The sequence below is a fragment of the Podarcis erhardii genome (assembly GCF_964252035.2).
Source record: "Podarcis erhardii genome assembly, chromosome: 8".
NCBI lineage: Eukaryota > Metazoa > Chordata > Lepidosauria > Squamata > Lacertidae > Podarcis > Podarcis erhardii.
This window is the reverse complement of record NC_138499.1, coordinates 74,302,563-74,320,076: the sequence shown is the minus strand read 5'-3', so window position 1 is coordinate 74,320,076 and position 17,514 is coordinate 74,302,563. Positions and strand designations below refer to the sequence as shown.

At 40.4% G+C, this 17,514-nt stretch overlaps 1 protein-coding gene and 1 long non-coding RNA gene across 3 annotated transcripts in view; one reads left to right on the top strand and one right to left on the bottom strand.

Annotated features, from left to right (window-relative positions):
* The window catches only part of LOC309348095 (uncharacterized protein), a 110,736-nt gene that overhangs the window by 50,568 nt on the left and 42,654 nt on the right, over positions 1–17,514 (top strand). The window lies entirely within an intron of this gene.
* On the bottom strand, positions 499–3,364 carry LOC309348283. The gene is made up of 2 exons (XR_014159327.1): positions 3,281–3,364; positions 499–757 (listed from the first exon to the last, which is right to left on the bottom strand). It is a non-coding gene; the product is annotated as an uncharacterized lncRNA (long non-coding RNA).

Below are 17,514 nucleotides of genomic sequence, written 5' to 3'. Positions count from 1 at the left end.
CCATACAGAAGCAGGTTTCTCATTAAATAGAACCTCACAGGCTGAAATTCTAGAAAATCAGGGAAGTAATCAAGCAGCCACAGAGCAGCCAAGACAACTTTTTACCTACATGCCAGACTGAAATTGTCGGTAATAAAGTGTGCAGGTGAAAATTATATTTCCCAGAATAAATTCCTATTAAAAATAGGAGTGCCTTGGCTGAACAAGCAGAAGTAAAAGTGTGGAATTTAATTTAAAACTCCACAATGACATACTTTTTAACTATTATATTTTACCTATTGATTGTGTAGCTTATTTATATGTTCCCTAACACCGATTTTTCCATGTGCCTTTAGAGAAGGTAACTCTGAGTGTACCCAAGAATCAACTGAGACAGAATGAAATTAATATTATAGTTGTCATCAGGCTGGAGACTCTTAGTACTTTACCAAGAAAAAAAAAGGCATATGTGCCAAGGAAGTAAGCCAAATTCTACATCCTGAAACTTGAATACTGTAGTCCGAGCTGCATAAAGTTGTTTATTTTGCATATTCTAGCATTCTGCAGCTTGTCATAGAGAGGCTCAAGAAAACAGATGGCTTCTGATATTTTTTTCAGTCATTGCCTAAATTTCAAGCAACCCTCTAAAGTTACAGAGGCCAAGTATTCTCTCTGATGTGTTATCATTTCATACTAAGGAATATTTGATGTTAAGATGCTTTCAAAGACTTGAGCATTCTTAGATGGTGCAGACTTAAAGCAGGAGCGCCTTCTAAACCTGGATTAGAAAAGTAATTGAAATTGAAACTGCTGATACCACAATACAATTTATTACACAGATCTGTGCCATCACCACATTGGAATACTGTGTACAGTTCTGGTTGCCTCACCTCAAAAAAGATTTCACAGCATTTTTTTTTCTTTTCAAAATTTCAAATGTGCCCACTGGTCCAAAATGTCTGTCAACCTCTGCTTTAGTTTAAAGCAGCATTACCCCAATCTGGTGCCCTCCAGCCAGTAGGACTAATAGCCAAGCATGATTAAAGTTATACAAAGGATCTGAAGGAAATCAGTCTGGGGCTGCCTGCCTTAAAGTCTATTCTAGGTAGATTTGTGGAAAGCATGATGAAAGACAGAATTATTTAGCATTTAGAAGGACATAACTTGCATCTGAAAAGAGAAGTCTTGCCTCAACAGGTTTGTGGCATTCTTTGAGCACAGGTGGCTATGTAATATGGTGAACATTATATCATACCCTTCAACATTTCTTCGATGAAAATAGGGATGTCTTATTCTATTATTATTATTATTATTATTATTATTATTATTATTATTATTATTTTACTCTACCCATCTCACTGGGTTGCCCCCACCACTCTGGGTGGCTTCCAACTTATATATAAACATAATAAAATATTAAACATTAATAAAACTTCCCTAAATAGGGCTGCCTTCAGATGGCTTGCGAATCAGATAGCTCCATACCCTCCAACATTTATCCGATGAAAATAGGGATGTCCTGAGGAAAAGCAGGACATTTCAGGATCAAATCAGAAACTAGGATAGCATCTGTAAATCCAGGACTGCCCCTGGAAAATAAGGAAACTTGGAGGGTCTGTTATATGCTTGGATTTCCTCAAAATGTTTTGAAGACGTTGCTCAACAAAAGCTCCTTCCTGAACATAACCATCATGGGACAAAATGATAGCTTGTTCCCTTTATGGTTTGGTAACTGATTAAACAATAGGAAGCTGAGGACTGGAGTAAACATGCAGTTGTAGCAATGGGGAGATGTATGAGGGGCACCTCATAACAGAATCATGACTAATTTAGAGTGACCAATGAAGTAGCCAATTTTGCAGATGATTCCAAATTATTCTGGATGGTGAAACCAGAGCATATAGTAAACAGCTCCAAAATATATGTCCAAACAGAAGCCCAAAACCAAACCCTTAGACACCTCATAAATTATCTTCTTCTCTCTCCACAACAGATGTTGATGATGCTGGGGAGCTTTGATACTTTCACTCACAAGTGAATGTATCAAATTGCTTCCAACTCATGTTTTACATTAGTATATGCTCAGCATGACAAACATACCTGGGCAAAATGCACCCCGGGGGGCTGGTGCTTGCATTGAAGAAGCAATTGATGCAGAAAAGGTTCAACAACCCTTCTCTGTCAGCCATTTATTCCTCCCAAATCCCATTCCACCTAGCTGCTTTTTAGATGTCAGACTTAACTCTTCCATCAAAAGTCTAGTTTGGCTTTGCAAAGAGGAATGGTAATATATGGAAATGAATCTTTCACAGACCTGGGGCTTTCTTGTGGGTTGATCTGTGTTGCAATTTTTCAACCTAATATTAATTGTTGCAATTGTCCAATTTAATTCATCCCCCCCCCAGACTATGTATCATACCATACCATAGGTGCCTCTCCTGGATTTCTTTTTATAATAAGTTATTAACTTTCATGAAGCTTTATCAGTTTCAGTTCAATCTCTGATATAAGACACATTGCCTACTTGCAAACAAAAAATAATAGTTGCGACAAATTTGAGAAAACACAATTCTTTTTAAAGAAGAACCATTTTCTGAGGATGCTGTATATTCTTAACAAGATGTTAATAATTCATTTTTCTCTCCTTAAAAGTTGCAACTAGCATCTTGTGATTTATAATTCTAGAAAAATATATTAGTTTTAACATTCTAACTATAACGGATTCCTTTAAATGGCTGTGACCTTCAATCTAATCAGGGGATAAACAGAGGAAAAGGAGTGGTGGAGACCACCTCCCCAGACTGACCCTTCCAGGGAGGAGGAAGTGGAAGACAGCATAGATTAACAATAGGGGTTTGTGGAAGGCCGCAGCTCAGAGGCAAATGAGGAGGAAAGTTGGGAAATCATGGGAGAGGAGGAGCAGGCAGAGCCAGAGCAGCAGCTGGCTGATGTGTTGTCACTAGAAAGCATACCAGACCCTCCATCTCTCAGAATCCGGCAAGCTTTAAAAATAGGAGAGCAAAGAGCTTGAAGAAAGAGGGCACTTGCTGGTACCCATAGAGGAAGTGATGAGGTTGACGAATGAGGAAGTGGGAGAAATGTGCATTATAAAGTGGAGAAAGGATATGTGGTTGTATGAATCAGTCCCAAAGTCACACATAAAATTGATTCTTTGATGGGTACAGGATTGTGAATGTATATCTATTGGCCTCAGCTTGATGCGGTGCAAACTGGCAGACCAATCAAAAATTTCCCCCAATAGTAAAAGTTAATATATCCCCCAAATAAAACTGTTCATCACCTGTTATGGAGATCCATCTTGACAGGGCTGAGATGCAGTCTGACTGTTAACTGCTTTTGGCTTTACCAAGACTTAAAGCATATCCTCTTTGTGACATCACACATGACATCAGAATGGCCTGTTTGCATTCAACCTAGACTATCTCCATGCCAACAGAAATGGCCAGTAAACTTCTGCAACCAAGTAACCATCAGCCTGACTATCCAGTTGTTTCTATCTAGACTATTGGATGTTGATTTTTTGCTCTCATAGTCAAAGCCTGAAGAAGAGCTGTGTATAATCTGAAAACCTGCTTCCACTGTTAAAGAAGACTAATTGTCAGAAACTGGGCAGAGGAGGAATGGTGGAGACCCCCTCCCTATCCTGACACTTCCAGGTAGGAGGAAGAGGAAGACAGTATAGATTTACAACAGGGGTTTGAGGGAGGTAGTAGTTCAGAGGCAGATGAGGGGGAAAGTTGGGAAATCATGGGAGAGCCAGAACAACACTTGGCTGACATGTTGCCATTAGAAAGCATTCCAGACCCTCTATCTCCCAGAACACCATTATCCAAGTGGCTGGGTTCTATAACCTCATTCTGTAAAGTTTGAAATAAAAAGGACTGTAAGAAACTTTCCCCTGTCTTTATATTTTCCTGGGCAACCAGCCCGGAGCTGCTGACAACATCCTGACAACACTTACACTTTTATATTTATTTATGTATATAGTCGCATGCAGTGCTTTTTTTCTTAAAAAAAAATATGTTTAGGGATACTCTCATTTTCCTACTCATATTGAAATACTGCCCCTCAATGAGGCCGAACTTAGATTCACAAAATGTTTAGGGGCGTGCGTACATCTGCACCCCCTCCGGAAAAAAGCACTGGTCACACATCACTTTTTCTCACTGCCCAAACAAGTTTACAAGCCAAAAATTGAAAAAATACAAGTGAAATTTAAACACTACCAGCAAACTGCAATAAACGAAACTGTAGAGTTGAAATAAACGACAGACGAGTAGCAGGTGTCATCTGGAAGGCATCCATCCCGAGCATGTCTCGGGGAGTCTGTGAGAAGCATCTTTTTAAAAATTGCAACTGCAATAAGACACTGTAGTACGGAGTGGTCCTCTTCATTGCTTCATGCCCTTCAGGATGGTTTTTCATGTTGCTGTCATATGGAGAGAGTGTGTTGAACCTTGAGTTGGATGCAGAAGGAACTAGGGCAGAACAAGTTTGGAAGATTTGCAGCAGCATTTTGTGCCAGCTGTAATACCCAAGTTGTCTTCAACTGCTGCCCTACAAGAAGCATGTTGCAGTATTTAAGCCTGCAAGTTACAGACCCATGGATAAGTAAAGGAAGATCTGACCTGTCTAGAAAAGGGCATTTGCTCTACATGAACTGAAAATCGGGAAAGGCCAGAAATTCACAAGCCTTCCCCCTTCCAGCCCAATAGATCCCTAGTGAATGGCATTGAGGTTGGTGGTGCAGAGATGCCATTGTGGGTAAGGACTTTCACCAGAAACTTCTGGGTGCATTTCTAACTTCCTCTTTCTCTAACTTCTGGGTGAGCTGTGTCTGTACCCTGGGTATTAATACCTCACAGACATTTGATAGCTGAAAGAAATGGAACCTTGAAAACTTGAAATTATCTAGGTTTGCTGCCCAGAGTTCATTTGGGAGGAAGGCTGGGCTAAAAATCTAATGCAAATTTAAAAAATAATAATTCTTTTTTGCAAAAATCTAAGCTCTAATTGAATTGTCACAGATTTTGCTGTTTGCTTGTTTGTGCTATTTCAACCCATTTCCCCCCAAACTCTCACCCTCTGTACCCATATATATATATGTATCTGTCAACTGAGGCTAATATTTTGTGTACACAAAGATTCTGGCACCTAGTCCATGAAAACTGATGACATAATAAAGTTGTTGGTCTTTGGGGTGATACAGTTCTTAATCACTCTGAGTACTTTTAGTTTGATTACTGGTAAGTCATTTGTCTGAGCTAATGATTCATATTCATAGTTGCCCAATGCCTATAGTCCTCAGTCGGTTTCATGGGTGGGGGAAACTTTTCTTTCCTCTTTGTTTTTGTTTTTCCTTTTTGTTATGATATTAAAATTCTGCTCAAGCTAAAATGTGATTATTGAGTGAATCTGGAAGGTATGTATTGCCAGCGGGAGTAAGTAACACATCTGTCAATATTTTCCATATGGCAGGAATTCAAGAGATACCACATCTTTATTCCTTCGGAAGATGTCTGGCATCCAAAAACCGATGATAGCAGCAACAAAATTATCGAAGCAGAACTGATGTAAACAGTGCCTTTGAAGTGGATCAAAGCCTTACAGCAAGTATTTTCAGAACAATGATTCCTGAAAATAAAAGATCATTAGCTGTCAGTCTTAATGTTTCAGTTTTGACATCTCAAGAAATGCAGCTGCTTCCTTGGCGAGACTAATATATGAAGTCAGTTCATCTAGCTCATTGCTCTCTTCTGGGGCGAGTACCATCTCTTAAGGGTCTCAGACAGAGGTCTTCCCCAGTCCTGCTCCCTGACATCTTTTAAACTGGAGATGCTGGGAAATGAACTGATATGCAAAGCACTTTTCACTGCACTGTAACCCCCAGTCTTGCTAAAATACTGGCTCTGCCTCCTGTGCCTGACACGACACCCCTGTTTCCACTTTTGCAAGCCATTCAGTATCATTTCCTCCTAGCTACTTGTCCACCTGATTCTTCACTCCTTCCGAGGCCGCTCTGCATGGATACTGATTCTCTTTGTTAATATGAGATTTCTGTACATCTCCACTAGTCTATCTTTGCTGTCTTAGCCTATATTGCTGGTGTTGGTGTATCGCCAAAATAAACTTGAAATGAGCCTTCCAGCATAGCCTTGAAGCACATCCTTGAGGCATGCTTAAAACAACTGCTAGACAATGAGAATTCTCCCTAGTGACAGGTGTCTTTATCAGGGGGTGTCTGGTGAGATGCAGTTGAGTGTGAGGCAGTCAGTGTTGCTCAGTATGGCTGCTGGAGTATGTGAAAGTCTGTGATCCTGTCTCTGTGGCTGGATGGCTGAAGGGAGCTGTCAAGGACTGTGCTGAGGAGGGCTGCACTGAGGAGGTATGGTGGGAGCCTCCCTCTCCCCCTGATTCTGATCCTGAATCTTCCCAGGAACAGGAGGACAGTATAGATTTTGAAGAGTGGTTTGCAGAGGGGCATAGTTCAGAAGACAGAAGCTGGGAAATACTGGATGGGGAACAGCTAGCAGAAGAAACACTGGAAGAGAGAGGGTTAACAGATTCACTGTCTCTGGATAGCATCCACCCCCCTTCTCCAAAGTCACAGAGAACTCAGAAAGTGTCAGAGGGTACAAGCTCAAATTACAAGACATTGGAGTGATGTAGATTAATAGGGATGGGGGGGATGACCCCTAATTAGGAGCACCACCATTTCTGGGAGATGTGTTCTTTGTGATCATTAAAGATTCTAATTGGTAAGACGTTCCTTTCATTTGATCTCTTATCTACTGCCATGGGGGAGGAAGCCAATTCCCCAAATCCTGACAGGAGCAGAGCTCTGTATTTAGACGCGCTTTCACTTATGCAAGATTAAATATACTGCCTTCAGCTGTACTTGAGGGTCAATTTCAAAAAAAAAAATACACTGGAAAAATGGTTATGTCCATGTGGCGATGGCAGTTTTGAATCAGTAGCTCATGTGATTCTAACTTGCACTCTTTATAAAGCTTTGAGGGGTGAGGTTCTTACTCCTCTACTACATACCAGGTTGCTCAACCATTGGTACTGTGTCCTTTCTTCTAGCAGATCAAGATAATCGGGTGACAGCAAAAACTGTAAAAAATATTGCAGGGGCAATTAGAATAAGATCTATTATTTGATTATTTCTGTAAACCTCCAGAATGTATAGTTATAGTTGGTATAGTTAAGTTTTTACCTCTATCTTTGGTACATATCATTTTATTTCATTGTTATGGCTAGTGGCTGGTGCAAATAAAGATTCTGTATCTTATTTAATATGTAGCCCTGTAGTGTTATGCAGCCTGTAATGTAAATAATAAAGATTTTAGAGAAGAACTAGATGGATGAAGTGGTTATTCTTGTCACGGGAATTCACCAAGAGAGGGCTGGACTGCTGATGCTGTGAAGACGCAGGAAAATTTTTTGAGTAACTCTAAGACAGAGTATTGGAACCTCAAGAGTTGGCGCTCATGCACTAACAGGGTGAGTAGAGACTACTCTCTGAAGCCCTGGGAGTAGCTGCAGTTTCCTATGTTTGTCTGCACTGTCGCTACTCTAGTATTTATTTATTTATTTATTTATTTTAATCTAACAGCTTCTGGAACTGTTGCAAGATGAACTTCCTGGATGAGATACCAACTGACCTCAGCAATTTCATGGTCCTCAACCCACTGCATCCTGCTACATCCTTTCATTGTAGAGAACTAAGGGAAAAAAGCATTCCTAGCAAGCATATGCCATGATGGGGGTCAAATGGGTAGATGGAAATAAATCTTCTCGGTGGTCCATTTTCAATGGATGCCTCTGCCATAACTGTAAGTCACCTATCCACCTTTCTGGTGAGGTCGAACAGGTTGGAGAAGCTCCTTTGTACTACCATCACCTTTAGTTTGAATGTATGGAGATTGACTTTCTGAATCTTAGAGGAGAAAAGGTGAGACCTCAGGAAGTTCTGCTCCTAGTAACTACATACATTTAAACAGAGTGATCATGGTTTAGTGAGTTCATTCACACAATCAGCTTCAGATTCCTAATTCAATATATTTATTAAATGCTACAAAGTAAATGAATGAGGAATATCTGATTGCAAAAAAATGTCATTTTCTAACTAGCCTTCCATTAGTTATGTTTTTTTAAAAGTGTGTTAAGTACTTGTTTACAAAAAGAGCAAAATCCTTACACAAGACCACTTATGGATGCTGAAGGCACTGTGAAGCAATCTATGTAGCAAGTTGAGGCATATATAATACTAAAACCACCCCATTTTACATTGTGTTCAGGGTCTGGGTCGATTGATGATTGACAAAGGGAAACAGAAATGCACTCAAAATTCTTCAGCTGTGTGTATGTGTACATAAAGACACAATGAGTGTCTCAACATTTGTCATTCCTGTGAATAAGGAAGAATGGTAAATATGGAAGGTACTTGTATTTCTGTCAGATGGGAGGAAAATATCCTGTTATGTATTGCAAAGGAATTCTTTGGATGTGCCTTGTCCCTTCTGCTATAAGACATGGATAGTAAGTATCATGGCTGAGATGCAATGACTGAATTGGGAAGAAAGGAGTGGAGGTTCTGCATTCACTGTACTCACTGAAAACAGTGGGGCACACTTCTGAATAAACATGGAAATGGTTGTGCTATAAGAACTTGCACCGATCTACTGATGTAGCCAACTCACTTGCATGCCTTGCACTGGTATGAAGGATATGACTACAGGCTGTCTACATGCAAGGTGGGGAGATTATCACCCTTGGACCAGAAAAAAAAGGCCATTAAGATTGCTATCCTAAATAAAATTACCAGGGAGCAAGCACAATTGAACACAATGGAACACACTTCTAATTAAGCATGCATAGGACTGCACAGTTAGGCAGTCTCTTGCTTAAATGCTTTCTCTCAGTTTAAATGAAAGAGCGCCATTTTTGTTAACTACAGTTTTCTATGAGCCATATCATTCTAAATGTGTTCAAATTACTGATCTGAATATGAGCCAAGTGTGAAAAATTAGAAGAGGACAAGCTCAGTCTGAAACCCACTCTATTTCATGGCATCAATGTATCTTATATGTGCCTTGAGGACTTCCTTTGAAGCATGGAGATCTTTTGAAACTCTCTTACATAAATTAGACGGTCAAGGCCATTAGTGCCATCCCATCAATGTGTGCCTCAGTCACAAGAGTAGTATAAAATTTTAGCACAGACACTCTGCCCATCACTTTCCAGATCTAGCCTCATTAACCTACGTCTGCCTGAAAAACTGCATATGCAGCTACTATTGTGAATGATTTTCCTGCTCAGATAACACTTCTGAATGAATTGTGTTGACCATCTAAAAGCAGGTACTTCTGAAAATGCGCTTTGACTTGTTTTACTTTTGTTGTTGTTTTTTGTTTTTTAAAATCACATTACTAAACAAAACTAAGCATACAAGTCCATATTTTTGACCTTCCATTAAACAACAGATCTTCAAATCTTTATTTCCTACACAGTGGATGATCTGTAAGGTCAAATGACTCTCCACCCACTAGGGACTCAGAAAATCTACTGACCGGTTTCTTTATCATTCATTTCTACCTTGCTTCATCAAAAGGTGTTTCCTCCCTTTACTTGGCTGGAGAAATGCATTGCAAAATTTCAAGCAATTTGATATAAACCTGCGCTGGTAAAAATGGGTCGCCTGATGTCATTGTGATATCAAATGATTGACAAGTGGGTGTTGCTGTCAGACTTGGTTTGCTGGAGATGGAGGAGATAATGATCTAGCCTGCCAGCTTGGTCCAGTTTCCCACCTCTGACTTCACACACACATACACACACACAACCTTCCATCCTCTCAACAATTACAGTCCCACAGATATTTTCACCAAAGTCCATAATACAAGACTGACAACCTAAAAAAATAAGGCTAATGTTACTTTAATCTATGATCCCACCCCAATAAAACCTCATACTGCCCATTCATAGAGTCAGATACATCATCCGATAACCTGCTTTCTGTTAATGGGGCTCTTTGGTCCAGATTGTACAGCTGCATTTTTGGGAGAGGTCCCTCTGGAGATGGAACATAGCTCTGAGCACATGTGTCAGGAATGTGCCCCCTCTCCCAGAGCACAGCAGAAGAGTCAGCCTCTGAAATTGAGCTAAGTGAGCAAGGAGCTGACTCTGCCACTGAGAGCTGTCTGCCTGAGTTTAGAGAGGACAGTCTGCCCCTCCCCCAGGCAAGACACTGTTAGCTCCCAAGGAGAGGAAGAGTTGGAAGTTGGACAAAGCATTGCCAGGCAACCAGCAGATAAGCCAAAATTGGAGGATGTGTCTTCTGCAGTCCCAGGACAAGGAGGTTAGAGAAGCTCAGAGAGCAATGGAAGGGAAGGAGAAGAAAGGTGGGGTTTTGGCGTCCTTCCTGTTGGGGGAGGGACGGTGAGTCAGACTGAGATCATTATAACATGCTTTTCATGGAGAAGTCCCACATTCGTTCCCTGGTATTTCCAGTTAAAAGATGCAAGTTTTGAGAAAGCTTGCTGCCTGAGATTCTAAAGTGTAACTGCCAGTCAGAAAAAGAAAAAGAAAACAATACTGGACTATATCAGGAATGGAGAGCCCATGGTCTTCTATATGTTGTTGACTACAATTCCCATTATCCCTGAACACTGGCTACGAAGACTGAGAGTGTTAGAACTTGGAGTTCAGCAACTTCTGGAGGGCATGAGAGTTCATTCCTTGGCTTGATGGACAAATAGTTTGACGGTGTGAAACAGCTACATAATTTCTCATAGCCTTAAAGAGAACTGTGAAGTGATTGATTATGGAGCAAATGGATAGGGAGCACTTCATGTATTGAGTGTCTTGGGTCATCATTCCACTTACTGATATAAAAGGAAATAACTGAGAGCAGATATCTGTATGTCATATTCTATCTGTCTGGGTATGAAGAGTAATGATACGGAAGATGATAATGTTCAAGTTATAGCCCTAAATTTAATCTCTAAGGTACACTGAAGTAACGGAAAAACAAGGCCCAGTGTAACTGGTAGGGATGAAGGAATCTGATAATTTCAGTTTCTCTTTTTTGCCTCCTAAACTTACATTTCTACTTCAGTTTGTGATTTTTGCCCCCACAAGAAAATGTCGTCAGCAGCATTTTAGTGCACAGGGCACACACTTCTATATACAATTGTGCCTAACATGCACACTTTTGCAAAGCAATTTATATAATTTAAGTTACAGGTAGGTAGCCGTGTTGGTCTGCCATAGTCAAAACAAAATAAAAGAAAAAAATTCCTTCCAGTAGCACCTTAAAGACCAACTAAGTTGGTCTTTAAGGTGCTACTGGAAGGAATTTTTTTTCTTTTATTTTGTTTTGTATATAATTTAATGCACTTTTGTAAGTTATTTTCATTAATACATGCATTTGCATGCCCAGGTAATGTGACGTGCTGTTGTCATAACACAAGCAAACAAATAATGAAAAACCACAGACAATAATTATTGGATTTGAATTAGGCCACAACTTTATTGATTACAGGTGTGAGATTTGACTTGGCATTGGGTATCACCCATACTAACCCAGACCCTCCAAGTGTCCCTATTTTCCAGGGGCATCCCTGATTTAGAGAAGCTGTCCTGGTTTCTGATTTGATCCTGGAATGTCCCACTTTTCCTTAGGATGTCCCTATTTTCTTTGGATAAATGTTGGAGGGTATGGAGTTATCTATCCCCAGAGCCGTCTGAAGGCAATCCTGTATAGGGAAGTTTTTTTTAATGTTTTATTGTGTTTTTATATGTCGGAAGCTGCCCAGAGCGCCTGTGGCAAGCCAGTCAGATGGGTAGGGTGTAAGTAGTAAAATTATCATTATGGAATGGGACGTTCCTATTTTCATCAGATAAATCTTGGGGACTATGCTATCCAGCCCACATGTTGGACATTTACCAGTGATCAAATCTGTTGAGGGAGATGGGGATGAGAAGCAGAGACAAATGAAAGGATGCAACCTTGAGTTGAGAGAGGGAGGGAGATCCAAAAGGTGACTGCGGTGCCAGGTGAGGGGGCAGGCCAGCTTATATGGCTGAGGAGAGGACCTGAGGGAAGCCTCCCTCAGGAGTCCCGGTCAGCTCCACCCCAGAAGCTGCGCCTGTGATTGGCTAATTTTGTAGGAAGGCCAACTTGAATTCCCCTGGCTAATGGAAAAGGTGGTAATGTATCCCATTGGCCAGAAGATGGTGGAGGGGCTGTGATGAATGAGTGGGGATTTGTATTTAAATTTTACCCCAGCTTATGCATTTTTGTAGCACATTACTTGTTTGAACAATGGTATTGTGAAATTCAGAGAAGTTCAAATTTTGAAGGATGGCTCTGTTTTTGTGTATTATTTCAGAAAGTGTGAATTTGGTGGCTTCACCTTCACATACAAACTGAATTAACCCCCCCCCCCCAATTGCTAGTGCCTTTATTCTTGGACATGAGTGGTCTTACCATAGGTATGGCAGGTATTGCAATGCTGTGCTGGTTCATATCCACATATAAGACCAGGAAAGGGCCCATTATTTTTTTCTTGCTGCTTTCGTTTTACTGCTGTGATACCTTCCCCTGCGACTTTCTCTTTTAAGAGATCTATGAGTTATGCAGCATTGTCATTTACCATATTTACATATTTAATACTGCGGTCAAAGCGTCCTATGGCAACTGATTGGATCATGCAAATAAGGGGTAGAACTGTTCCAGAACTCCTGCCACTTCATAATTAGGGTGGGAGGTTGCAGGAGTGAATGTTTCTTTATATTAAAAACTCATAGCGGGCTTTCAAAAAATCAGTTTTGCAGGGACACGAATCCCTTGTAAAAGTGGTGGATGGTGGGGAGGTGAGATGCAGTGACTTGGAAGGAGGCAAATTTCAATATTGTTTGTTGCCTGTCTTTAAATATTTTTTTGAAAATGAAAATGAAATGAAAAATGAAAGCTGTGCAGATGCTAGAAGCAATGGCTCAGCTGGGAGTGGCACTGTATCATGATGCTCATGTTCATCATGTCATGTTGCTCCCGGGATGATTTTGGGTAAAAATCAAAACAAAAAGATTATTTTTCACATAATGTTTTCACTCATCCTTTGAAATTTGGCTGGGCTGAATCCAGCACTGTTAAAAAGAAAACAACAAATCTCACACATAAGCAACTAGAGATAGGAGAGATATATAGCTTGGACTTTTTTTCCCCTGAAATGCTAACTCTATTTGCATCGTGAAGCCCTTTTCTTTCCCCCTCCCATATCCCCACATAATGCCTGAAGGCTGTACTGTTCAGGAGCAAACCTACCACTTCTATTATTGTGCAAACTAGGCCAAAGTCCCTTTCATAGCAGCTAATTAGGACTTGCACTCTACCTGGGAGTGAATGAAAAGGAAATCATTGCTGAGCAGTTTTTGCAAGCTCTGCAGATGCACTTTGAGAATCCCCATTGGTTGAGTAACTCTGTTTATTTGTATGTTGACGCTTGTGCGTGTGTGTGCTATTTTTCTAGAAAAAGAGATGCTGGAACTCACCCTGAACGCCTCTGTTGTTCTCTTTTAATGGCAATGGCACCCACCTGAGAGAGGCCAGAACTGAGTTCTGGTTAGTTCCAGCTGGAAAAAAAGCCAACAAACACACACATATTTCTAGAATATATTTGTTTAGATTGCATTCTGTAAAAGAATCAATCAAAATGTGAGGGGAAACTAAGAGCTCATTTTCTTAGCACACTGGTTTTGGTTTGTGCTGGAGATACAAGCAAAAGTGAAAACTGGGAGCACTTGAAAGATTAAGAGACTGGCACTGGTACTGCAAATTGAAATCACTTACAGCTTGTGTGTGTGCTGCATATAATCAGCCTCCCCCAGACAGGTATCCTTCATATGCTTTAAACCAGTGTTTCCCAACCTTGGGTCTCCAGCTGCTGTTGGACTACAATTCCCATCATCCCTGACCATTGGTCTTGCTAGCAAGGGATGATGGGAGTTGTAGTCCAAAAACAGCTGGAGACCCAAGGTTGGGAAACACTGCTTTAAACTACAACTCCAATCAGCCCCAGTCAGCATAACCAATGGACCAAGATGATGTAAGCTATAGTCGAAAGCCATGGTTCCCAACGTGGGGCACACGCCCCACGGGGGGGGGGGGATTTGATTTTTAAGGGGGGCAATTCAAGAATGAGTTATTAACCATTGATGGCCTTTTAGGGTTCCTACACATGAATAGAAGTTCACTTTTTAATAATAAGAAATACCGTATTTTTCGCTCTACAAAACACACCAGTCCATAAGATGCACCTAGTTTTTGGAGGAGGAAAACAAGAAAAAATATATTCTGAATCTCAGAAGCCAGAACAACAAGAGGGATCGCTGTGCAGCAAAAGCAGCGATCCCTTTTGCTGTTCTGGTTTCTGGGATAGCTGTGCAGCCTGCATTAGCTCCATAAGATGCACACACATTTCCCCTTACTTTTTAGGAGGGAAAAAGTGAGTCTTATAGAGCAACAAATACGGTATATGTCATGGGGGGCATCAGGATTTTAGAGATGCTTAGGTGGGGCATGGCCAAATAAAGTTCAGGAACCACTGGTCTAAAACATCTGGAGAGCACCAGGTTGGGGGAAGGTTGTTGCAGTGGCACTGGCACCCCATAGCATAACTGCCAGGTGGCTGAAAGACCACTGAAACCCAATACTATTCTCTGAAACTGACCCAGGAGACAGGATCAGGACCATTGTAAAACAATGTCTCCAATACCAACATAAAAGAGTTGGTTAAGGAGGATGGTCAATGGTATCAAAAGCCAATGAGAGATCAAGTAAGAGTAACAGTCACGCTTCCCTGTCCTCTTGATAAAGGCAATCGATCTGTGCCACCAAGGCCAATTGAGTCCCATCAACAGGCCTGAACCCCAATTGGAATTGGTCGGGATAATTAGTTTCATCCCAGAGTACTTGCTACTGCTGCAGCACAACCCTCTCAATCAATCCATTTTCCCAGAATGGTGTTATTTGTGACCAGGAGACAATTGTTACAAATCAATGGATCTCAGGTGGGATTTTTAAAGAATTGTTGCTTCTTTAAAGCCAGTTAGAACCACTCCCTCCTGCAAGGATGCATAGACCACATCCTGAATGATGATAGCATAACAACAACAACAACAACAACAACAACCCTAAAATATTTTAAAATAACTAAATCCCAACAAACAGGGTCAAACAACCGTTGATATCAACTGTAGCAGAAGGACACTCAAGGTACCTGCCATTAAAAACTTTTTTTTTTCAAATTCATCCTTGGTAATATGGCACCAGACTAGACAAAGGATAGTTGTCAAGTCTCTCTGGATAGTCTGGGAAACTACCATTCTCATTACTGTCAAAGATGGGAACACCTGCAGCAGGGACTCATATGGTCTTGATAATAAACAGGCAGGCTCAGATGCAAGAAGCCAGACCTTCAGATACCCCTGCTCTAGGCATCATCAATGACACCAGCAAGAATGCGATGGGACCCAATGTGGAATAGGATGAATCTCTAATGTGTGTGTAAAATAAATAAATAAATAAGCATATTTTGAGCTCACTGCAATTGGAGTCAAGGGGAGTTGGTCCATCATAGCCATAGGGGTGAGAAACCTGTTTTGTTTTTTTGTTTTTTTAAAGTAGTTTACATTCCCAGGAAGCTGATTTTTTTCAGTCAGGTAGAATTTGTTCCCTTGCTCTGTACTGTACCGTTCCAGAATAAATACCTGTTTAATTGTCTTCTCATGCTATTCCTCCATCACAAAAGAGGTATCGAAGCACAACAATTATTGTAGAACTTGGGAAACTTTTCTTAGTCCTCTTGCATCTTAGAAAGGAGGCTGAGGTGAGGGAGCGCGTAATGAGATCCACTGTGGGGAAGTCAAGGAACAATTTGCAAGCTGGAGCTGTGTTAGTGCCTATCCTTCTGAAATCATGTAGTCTATAGAATTAAATCAGTTTCATGACCCAGTTACAAAACTCACCCAATAATTTATTTATTTTTTAATAATATTTTTATTAAGTTTATGAAATACAGAAAAAAAGAATAAAAGACAGATATAGAAAATAAAGTAGAGAAGTTACAAATTTCCATAATCCTTTTTTTCAGCAAATCCAATGGACTTCCCCGCATCTTCCTAACCCTGCGTTCTCTGTGATACAAAACATCAGCAATTTGTTAACTTATTTCAAAACTTATTGTATCTTTCATTTTATCATGTTATCTAATTTCCAAAGTGTTGTAACCGACATCTTATACGTTTTAGCTTAAACATAATAAAGTTATTTCATTATTCCACCTCTGACTTCTTGTACCTTAATTTTCATTTCATTAGTTTACAATTGCTGAAGCTAGAATTTCCTCAAAAGTGCATTTTTTAACATTCATACAACTTATAATGTTTTTTCAAATAGTCTTTAAATTTTTCCCAGTCTTCCTCGATTGTTTCTTCTCCCGAGTCTCGGATTCTGCCAGTCATTTCGGCCAGTTCCATGTAGTCCATCAACTGCGTCTGCCATTCCTCCAGCGTGGGTAAATCTTGTGTCTTGCAATGCTTAGCAATCAGGATCCTTGCTGCTGTGGTAGCATACATAAAAAAAGTTCTATCTTTCTTAAGTACTCTCTGGTCCACGATGCCCAGAAGAAAGGCCTCCGGTTTCTTAGGTAAGGTAAATCTAAGTACCTTTTTTAGTTCATTGTGAATCATCTCCCAAAAGGCCTTCACTTTCGGGCAAGTCCACCAGAGGTGAAAGAATGTCCCTTCCGCCTCTTTACATTTCCAACATTTGTTGTCAGACAGGTGATATATCTTAGCAAGTTTGACTGGGGTCATGTACCACCGGTATATCATTTTCATAATATTTTCCTTCAAGGCACTACATGCCGTAAATTTCATTCCGGTGTTCCATAACCTTTCCCAGTCTTCAAACATAATGTTGTGCCCCAAGTCCTGCGCCCATTTTATCATGGCGGATTTGACTGTCTCGTCCTGTGTATTCCATTTAAGCAGCAAATTATACATTCTCGAAAGTAGTTTATTTTTTGGCTCTAACAGTTCTGTCTCTAATTTCGATTTTTCCACCTGGAATCCAACCTTTTTATCCACTTTAAAAACCTCCTGAATTTGAGCATAGTGCAACCAATCTCGCGCCTTGTTTTTTATTTTTTCCAAGCTCAGCAACCTCCAATTGTCTCCAATTTTTTCAATTATTTCCCAATATTTAGGCCAATAGGCTTCCATGTTAAGTCTCTTACGTGCCTTGGCCTCCACCGGTGAGAGCCACCTCGGAGTCTTACTCTCCAATAAGTCCTTATATTTTGTCCAGACCATCAAAATTGCTCTTCTGACAATATGGTTTTTAAACAATTTGTGAACTTTAACCTTGTCATACCACAAATATGCATGCCACCCAAAAGCATTATCAAACCCTTCCAGATCTAGGACATCAGTGTTTTCCAATAA